The sequence below is a fragment of the Ceratina calcarata genome, unplaced genomic scaffold, assembly GCF_001652005.2.
Source record: "Ceratina calcarata isolate Rehan_Ccalc_2016 unplaced genomic scaffold, ASM165200v1 scaffold303, whole genome shotgun sequence".
NCBI lineage: Eukaryota > Metazoa > Arthropoda > Insecta > Hymenoptera > Apidae > Ceratina > Ceratina calcarata.
In genome coordinates, this window is record NW_017152797.1 from 44,445 (window position 1) to 54,594 (window position 10,150).

Here is a 10,150-nt window from a genome sequence, read left to right on the forward strand (position 1 = left end):
TGAAATATTGATAAGGGAACAGAGTCAAGTAACGATACGATAAAATAGAATATTAACATCACTAGCTACTAAATTAGCATTCGATTCCAAGTCTTAATTTCTCCGAGAATGAAGACAAAATTCACTTTAATATTTAGTTCGATTTACATTCTAGGACGCTCTGGTCATTACTCACCGAGATTATGCTGATATTTAAAAAAAAAAAGGGTTACGAAGTGAAGCAGAAGTCGTAGTTGGAATGCTTTGAATTTTAAACAATTTTATATCAAGGAGAAAGTATACTATATGAAACGATTGACTCTACGATGAACACATAATTTACAGCTTCGTCCTGTACGAAATGAGTTCGAAAAGGCGAAAGGGAAAAGTTTCTGAGTATTTCCTTGCGGGACATCGAACACTTGATCTCTCTCACGTATTTTTTCCATTACAAACATCTCTCTGTTTCCCCGTATCGTATTTTCTTGTCTCTCCCGAATGAAATAAGTTCAACGTAGAAAATCCCATTTGGACAAGAAGCGGTAAACTCGAAGCGCTTCGGTGGAAAGTTTCGCGGACAACTCGTCGAGTTGTAAAATCAAGTAGCACGACGCATCGCATCGCGTTCTTTCCGCCTATCTTTCCTCTTGCTGTTATATCGAAGCGGATGGTTATCTCGCGATTATGAGAAACACGTTCCAGAGAGTATCAAGTAAAAGTGCTTATGTATTATGATTGATATAACGTGTAGTACAATAATCAGAATTAATAAACAAAATAAGAAAATTCTGTACTATTAGACACATACAGTGTGTGAGTCAATAAGAACTACAATTTGAAATTATCAACTATTTATTAATTTTATCAAAAGTTTTGAATCTAATGATTTATGTGCATCATATAATATTCGATGCAATAATGAATACAACATTCCATCTAACAATTTATATCATACAATGTGATTAATGCTATAAAAGGTGCAATGTTCCATCTAACAATTTACATATATATATAACGTTTAATACAACGATGGTAAAACATTGAATTTAAATTGAATATCTATTAATTTCTTGTAAATAACAGTATTGTATCGAACGACATATTTTATCGGGGCGTAGATCATTCGGATACTAGCTAGCATCTCGATCATTTACCATAAATTTCTTTTGCAACTGCGGCATGCACGGATACGGAATGCAAAAAGGATCGGTCTCGGTGTACACCGCGCCGCACCTGAGTAACGTGCGCCACACTGCTCTCTATCACCCTCTATTTATCTCGTAGCTCGTGAAATCACTAAAGCACGAGAAGGCACACATTTCACTCGCTTGTGTATCTCCCACGGAAGTACAATCGGACCGACAAACATCATAACGACGTAGCAAATATAAAAATGTAATTAAACAAATAAAAATGGCGATCGCGTTCATTAATCGTCAGTCAATATACAAAGAGATATTCAAAATGTTCGTATTATGATATTGATTTATTGAACACGAGCTGTTCAAATCATCATCCGAGTTTGGAGAAGCCCATTTGGTCCGTATTTTTCATAAAAAGGACATGAAGAAGATCTTTTGTCAACGTCTATAAAATGGATCGAGGATATAGTTTCTCGGGCCGTCCACTTAGTGTATGACATATTACACACACGCGCGCACGGCCCTAGGGCAGGAAAACTCTATTTTCGGTCCACTTTATAAGTGCCGAAAATGATCTTTTTTAAGCACGTGTTATAAAAAGGGCATTTGTATGTCTATTCGCCTTAGCAAGGCAACCGGGAGAAGTTAGTATTGTATACACTAAGTATATGCATGAAATTAGATAAGTAATTACTCATTAATAAAAAATTAGTATATGTATTTAGATATGTAGTCTACAGAATCACTATTTCGTTTAATACAATATGGTCAGCCACGTTAATCCCAGCAAGATTTAATTGAAGATCACGATAAGTTGATCTGTGTGAAAATTGAAAACATGGGGGATTCACTTTCGAAATCGGGTAAATCCGGAATAATTAATAGTTAATTGACGTCGTCGCACGGTCACGCGTAAATATTTGCGAAAAGCATCGCGATCCGGTTGCAAAGAGGAGCAAATGGTGTGCCTGGCGCAACGCGGCACGGCGTCGGTTCTGATTTCGATTTCGATCCTGTTCGATCGTACGTTACAGCCGAATTAACGGGAAGCCGCGCCGGGACGCAAGGATTACCATTATTTTCGTCCCGCGCAAATCCGGCAAATCCGTTCCGTCGTACAAATATTCGCTTTACTCCCTCTCCCCCTCTGTAACTGGCGAACCATTTGTTCATAAATATTGATACGTTTAAAACCTACGAGCAAATGAGGCGTTCCACGTTTTAATTTCACCAGCCACCCTTTTATCTTTGCCTGCTCTCTAAGTTCTCCGGCAATATTGCAGAATCATACGCTGGGACATCGATATCGTGACAGTTTCCATTTAATTGGTTCTTATCTAGCATTCCCAACCGATCGAATATTTATACTCTAAAGGATTAAAAGACAATCAACGGCAACGACTGTTTCGGCCGATAGATTAGTACGCTTTAACGCCTACGTAATCCAAGTAATGTGATATTAACGTTTAAATGTCAATTATATTCTGCGTTTATAAATACAAATATCTTACATAATTCGTCAACAAATCAATCATTGCATATTCTCAGTTCTGTATATTGCCTTTCTATATGTATAATTAAAGTGATGTAAATATATTCCATTATTCCTTTACGCTCGTTATGTAGTAATCGATACAATTGTTTGTACACAGACACAAATATCCTGTATATTTATATAGTTTGCCTAAAAACCCATCAGTATATGTTTTTAATTTTCTATGTTCTACTATCACATCTATCATGTGAAGTAATAGTATTGAAGATGAAATAATTTTTTGTACAGCAAGCATTGGAATTTGCGGATACAGTAGAAATTAAATTATGTAAACTAATTGCGGGACAAATGTGTTCATGCAAAACGTTCATATAATAGAACAACAAGCGATTAGTACTGAAGAAATGAGGCATAGATTTATTACTATCTTGGGGTCTTGTCCCCCTAGAGAAAACAAACATACTAAAAAAGGGATTGAGAACTATTGTCCCAAGCTATACACATATGACTCTACATTCCAATTGTTAAATCGATAAGAAAACCGTATTCATTCATCCCTCTGGAGTATCTCTACTGTTGGGTGTACCGACTCTTCCGCCTCAACTACTGTGAAACTTTTAGCGAAGAATGAAACCGACGTAAAGCCAGGCCAGATTGGTTTACTTCCATGACCACTTCCATTCGAATTGCTTGTGATCGTATAAGATCCATCTTCAGAAAATCTTTCACGCTTTTTTCGCGAGCAAAATTCAGTGCCATTTTATCATCTAATAAAACTGCGTAAGTCTGATTTGTAACACAGTGAAACTACAAATAGGACTTTCTTCGAGATATTACAATACATAACTCTTGAGAGTGTCACTACCTTAACAGATTCTTGTATTCTTAATAATTCTATGAACACTTTTATTAAATTATTTTTGTTGCTTCTGTTTTGATTTTGTATTATTTAACTCATTCATTATCGCATTTTATTAACTAATTAAAAATATTTTTAGTCTCAGATTTGGAATAAAGTTCTATAATTGTAGCACATATCAAGTTTCTTTGTTACAGCATAATGTCCAATTAAAAAAAAACACTTGCTTACGCGTTGAACTGTTATATCCGACCGCGAATATCGTACGTGTGCTAATTAGTACAGCAAGATTGTTCGAAACCTTCGTAACTCTCCTCCGGACTCCACTCAGCCGGCTCCAAGTTTACTGTGACTACCAGTGTCTGTTCAAACAATCTATTATGATTAATTCGAAACGTTTTCAGTGAAAACTATGACAAACCTGCGAACAAACGGACAAGAATTCGAATGGAAGCGCTTGGAGCTTCACGGCAATCTGAATTCCTAACGACCATATTGCATTCGTCCCTTTCGGTAGCAGCAGTAATTTCCAACAGAATCACCCACTTCCGATAATTAAAAATAAAACTACGATGCACAGAGTAAATGCAAAAAGTTAAATAAAAGGTACTACTATGAATGAAGAAATGTTGCACCAACTGCTATAGCAATTTTTGTGTAAACTATTCTGTACATTAGCTTTTGTATGAAATATTGTATTAATAATTATACGAAATATTATATCACTTATTACATCAATTATTGTATCAATTATAATATGCTAATATGAGCTAAACCAAAGGAAGAGGAATTTCTTATTGAAACAACTTTCCTCTCGATGAAAGAATACAGTTGGATAAAAAGGTGTGTACGGAATATAAGCTAAATTGAAAAATTGCAGTCTAGTTTTAGAATCAATAGCATATCCCAAATGGATTGTTCTTTATTAACGAAAAGAAGCTAGCGTAGCGGGGTAGAGCTGGTAGAAAAGTTTCGAATATGCATGGCTATGCAATTCGTGCGATCCCTAGAGGCACAAAAGTTGAGCGAATAAAAAGCGGCCGTATGAAAAAAAAGAAAGAAAGAAAAGACGGATGACGAGAAAAATCAGGAAGAAAAAGAAGAGTAGAGTGTTTCGCACGAAGCAACCGACCATCCATTTTCATTCGTCTACATGAGGACCAAAACTTTCAGGACTACCTACAAAAGGCATAGCAATCTTCATGAACGATAATATACGTCAATCATTCGTTCGTTAATCAATATGCCAAACACACTGTTTTTATTAAATGAATTGATTTATTAGCTCATGATTCATTCATGTACATTCTTCAAATGTCTAGTGAAGATTATTATCAAATAGCCTAATGAACATTGAAAGAGTCTTCTATTTTAATCATTTCTTATTTTTGGTAGGACTATTATTGTAGATTAGTATTATTAATGAATAAACTGTTTTTTATATAAAATAAAACATTTATATTAATAAAACCCGTAGTTTATGCATTAATGATAGTAATCGGCTAACGATAATAATAATTTACTAGTTACGATAAGGGTGAGAATTTTGTTGGAATCGAATGAGCAATATAAATAACGAACTCAATTGGGAGTCGTAAACGAAACTGCTGCCGTAACCAGGGGAACGGTAATAATAGGGGAACGACGTATCAGAAAATCGACTATTACTTTCGATGTCCTCTAATTAGTAGTTAGTGCATCTGAGCGGTTACGGTAGCGCAATAAGAAGTTGCGCAATCCTGATCGAATCACAGTAATAATTCCATTTTCATAACAACTGCGTTCTTACTCTCGATACTTGGTCACGGTTATGCGGACGGTAGCACGCTTGAATAAATCTCGCTTGTTGTCAATGAAATAGTTTCTCACTTTACGTTATTTCCGCTATGTACGAAGTAGAAACTGAAATGCTAGAAATGTACCCACGTAGACGGGAAGGTAAAAGTACCTGCCTATTATGAAATACCGTTTCCATACCATGTTTTATCAATGATTATATGAAATCATTTACTGCGTCAATCAAGAGACGAAGCGTTATAAGACTTCTTTATTATTTTTTTAAATCAAAGGATATAAAAGACTGCTTTCGCTCTGAATTGACATTATTAACATTGACCACATCCTGTGTTTTTATATTGATGAGGTATAAATTTATATGGAGCAAAGACTATTAGAATGTATATGCCGCGTAATAATTTAACTATACATATAAACGAAAAATAAAAATTCTAAATAAAATAATCGTCCTGAATAATCTCAATTGCCTTCATTTTTATCATAAAAATAATGCGAAGCTTTTCTGAAATTCGGTACCCAAGTGCATTAGTAAATAGATAAAAAAAGTATTTGGCGCGTTATTCAAAAAAATGGTTTGCACAATTGAACAGAATTCCTCTCGTTGCCTTTTGTAAAAACGAGCGGGATAAATTAGATTATAAATTGCGTCCGAAGGCAATAGAGGGAAAAATCAACACTGCGACGAATATTCCGTGGACAGCTTTTCAGAATTCGCGAATGAAAGCCTATACGTTAAAATTTCAGACGCACCGAAAAACGCAGACGCAATGTGTACCTACGCACTGTATGTTATAGTACAATGAACTTTTGAAAATTCACGTTGATACGAATATTGAACACAATTGAATTTTTACAAACTACTTTTTCACCATTTAACCTCAGGCGATCGTCTAACGTGTCTCAAGCGTCTTGTTTTTTCATTAAAAACAAAACTGAACCAAAAAAATAAAGGAGATTACTTACTTTCACATAAAATAAAACATTTCTGATATCAGTTTACAAATCACACTTAACTCAGCTTCTGATATTTTTTATAACTTTATACATTACATGCAGTCTTCATACCTTACACAAATACAATTTTTCTATAAACGCATCAAATCTGCAGTCACATAACAACATAAATTCCTCCAAGATTACGTCTCACAACTTACATAAAAAATAAATTTCCTTAGATAAAATACAATGAAATACAGCTTTGCGCAGAAACACATTCATAACAGCTAAAAAATAGAAGTGCATAAAGTGGTACTAACACGACATGTCTTTCTCATTCAGTTAACTAAGTTCCTTTTTCTATCGTCACTTAAGAAACTGTTGCACGGCTATTACGTTAATGCACCTATTACCTTAATTACGTTAACCGACTTGCGCTTTCTCGCATTGACACAATTCTAATGAACAATGCATTTCTTTTCTTTTGTTCTTTTAACCTACCATAACAGTATTGAATCGTGCACTCTACTATTACAAGAAGTCCAATGTTTCGATAAAAATTTAGTTCTAAACCTGATATAAAAAAAGGCTAATACCAATACCCGTTTAATGAATAAACAAATAAATGAATAAATAGATAAATAAATAAAATCGGGATTATCTCGATATCTAATATACAGGGTGTAACAAAATAAATGCAACTAATTTAGTTATTCATAATTTTATTTGTATAACAATTTTTGAGGAATTAATTATTGATACCATTAAACACAGTCCTCTTTTAATAGCATACTCAGCCTGTTTTGATATAATCGCGCTTGGCACAGATAAACAGCTTCAAACGCTTCGTGAAATTTTCGGCCATAGACCGCAGCTTTTTCGGCGTACAATGATCCCCATTGCCGACAGAACGATTGCTTTAAAGATTTCATATTTTTCTAAAGCATAGTACTGGCCGACAGGATTAACGAGGCGCTGTAGTAACCCATCGGTCTATGACCTTTCAGAGATCCTTTTCAGTAATACATCGAATCTTGGTCGATGATCTTGTGTTTCCTGAAAGCGTTCAGGGTGTGTTTTCTTCCTTTTCTAGGACGATCGCATTCATAACCAAGCTCTTTAAATCTTTGAACTGCTCTTGAAATAATATCTCCACAAACACCAAACAAGCGAACAATTTCGCACTGATTTTTTACTTTACGTTATAACTAAATGCAAAAGTAAGAATTATATGACATATAGACAATATAGACAGTTGCATGTCACGTACAGTCCACTAAAAAATACCAAAACTGTGTATTAAAATATTAGAAATTATGCATTAAAAATTCCTTATGATAGAGAAAAACAGATTGAATAATTTTATAAATCTTACTCCTTTGTAATAATCAGTTTTTCTAAAAGTTCATTGCTTCAAATATTGGGCACAGGTTTTTATTACATATCTTAAACTTTTGGTAGCGATTTTATAGCTCATACAACCTTAAACACTTCACTTAAGTTGAAATTTCTAAAATGTTAAAAAACGATCCCCAAAAAACTATGTATTTACAGTATTACATGTAGTGCGTGGAACACTACCAACTTCCTCATAAAGATTGCATTTTATACACATCAAATAAATTAAATATTTAGGTGTTCCCATTTAACTGGTCCATCTTGTATAAAATTCAGCATAGCATTGAATATGATTCATAGTAGTTAATGATATGACTCACTTTAATGAATAATCCAGAGGTGGATTGAAACTTTCATATTCACCGAGTTATTAGATACGCGAGTAATAGTAAAAAGTTGTGCAGCTAATAATAAGGACGCGAGAGCACGTGCTCGCTCTCAAAACACGTGGTTCATAAAACAAGTTCACGGACACGTTCCTTCGTACAGTCAATCACAAAATAACAAACGAAAATCATTACATTTATGAAAGTGTCTTATTATACTTGTGATTCTAATACTATCTATATATTTATATATTAATATATTTATCTAATTCAATACAACTTCGCGGAAAACAAAGATTATTATTAAAATTTGTTATTAATCCTTTTGCAAATACTTTTCGATACCCTAATTGTGTAAACTAGAGCTATTCGTATTTTATGCATTCTTCAATAGTTAATTGTTCTTAAAAGAATTTGAGATTCCTTTACCGCCGAACGCTTATAATAATAATTAGTCTATAGATCTTATAAATTGATAGAAAAACTGCATGGAGAAAATATAACGGTTGCATGCAGCCTTCTAGTAATCTATTTGATTAACCGAGAACTTTTATAAAAGATAAAGGACAAATTACGTTTATAAGAAAAATAAACACCTTGAAACTGTGAGGACAAATGACCCTGATTTACACATAGACTATAGAGGGTTAAAGTGGATAATGACTGCATACGGCTAGCATTCTCTTTCAATCTTACGAATAACTCTTACGATTGACAGCTACAATAAAAATACTATTGAGGACACGAACGAAAGGACAATGCGACCGCGCGTCATTGGTAATAAAAACATTGAAGAGTAGGACAAAACGGGACAACTAAAGATGTTGCGAATATAAATCTAAACTGGTTGGATCGGTGCGGAACGAAGTGGGACGAACACGAGGCACAGGTGTGCGACAAGGACGGTAGAAGCACGTGACACGTGAACCGCACGTTTCATCGAGATCACGCAATTTCATCCCTACGAAAACGAGTGGATTCTCCTTTGTACGAAATAATGAGGAGAAACTCGTTTAATATAAGAGAAAAAGGGGGAAAGAAAAAGTAGTGGAGAGAAGAGTAGAGTGGCACTCGCAAACGAGAAGTCGGAGTTACTTGGCTCGTCGGTGCTTGTCTACCTTGCAAGTCGAACACCGACAACAAAGGTGAAAAGAGAGTAAGAGTGGAATGTAAGAGGGAAAGAGAGCAACAGTCGTCGTTCCCCTTTTTTTCCCTCGTCGTGTGAAACGGTTTACGTGAGTGTATACGTACCTCGTGTGCCTGGGGATGCTGATGGCTGCACCGGCGATGTTCAAATATTCCACACACTAGATCCACACCACACGCAACAATGATGACAACCAGCGACAGCGATACGACGGTGCCGCATTGCATCTTCAACCGCACTCGAGCCGCCATCACGGACGACATTCCCCGTCGCAAAGCATGACACATACTGAGCGCGCCGGCTGACTCCGCGCATTTATGTAAGCGTCGCGACGGCCGCCAGCGCCGCTTCGCCGCCAACGCTCACGTTCGATACCAAGAGCGCGGCAGACGCTCTCTGATGTCGCCGCGATAACTCCCTCGGGAGCAACCTGCAAAGAAATCGAAGGGTTACTATCATAAACGGCCCGTGACATCGTTTATCTCCTCTCATTTATGCAGTCGATCTCTCTTATCCTCAGAACAAAATACAACTACTTTTAAGTACGTTCACGAGGAGAAACGTTTAATTTGTTATTATCTCAATTTTCCGTGTGATTTCATTATTACTATAGACTGCATTCGAAAATTCATTGAAATTACTCACTCTGAACAACTCAACTTGTTGAAAACGAATATTGCAACCCATCTCCGAATAAATTGCATGTTATAATATATTTTATTTTAGTCTTTTGAAACAACATAAAGAAAACTTTTATTAATATTTCTAAAAATGCCTCTTTTATAGAAGTTTTATATAGAGATCCCAATCTAAACGGTTCAACAATGCAGTTTAATATCTCAACTTTTGATACTTGAGCATTAATTCTCGAGCACACGACACTCGAATTTATATTTATTGTAGGTTCGAAAGAATGAAAGGAAATGAGTTTTTCGCAACCATTCTTACAGGTGCATTATGACGATGTTTTATCACGATGTTCTATAATATTAATTCATCAAGCCAATATAGAAAGTTAATTTTTACATGAGAATGTAAATGCTTCTATTCTACATTTCCTCCAATTTCATT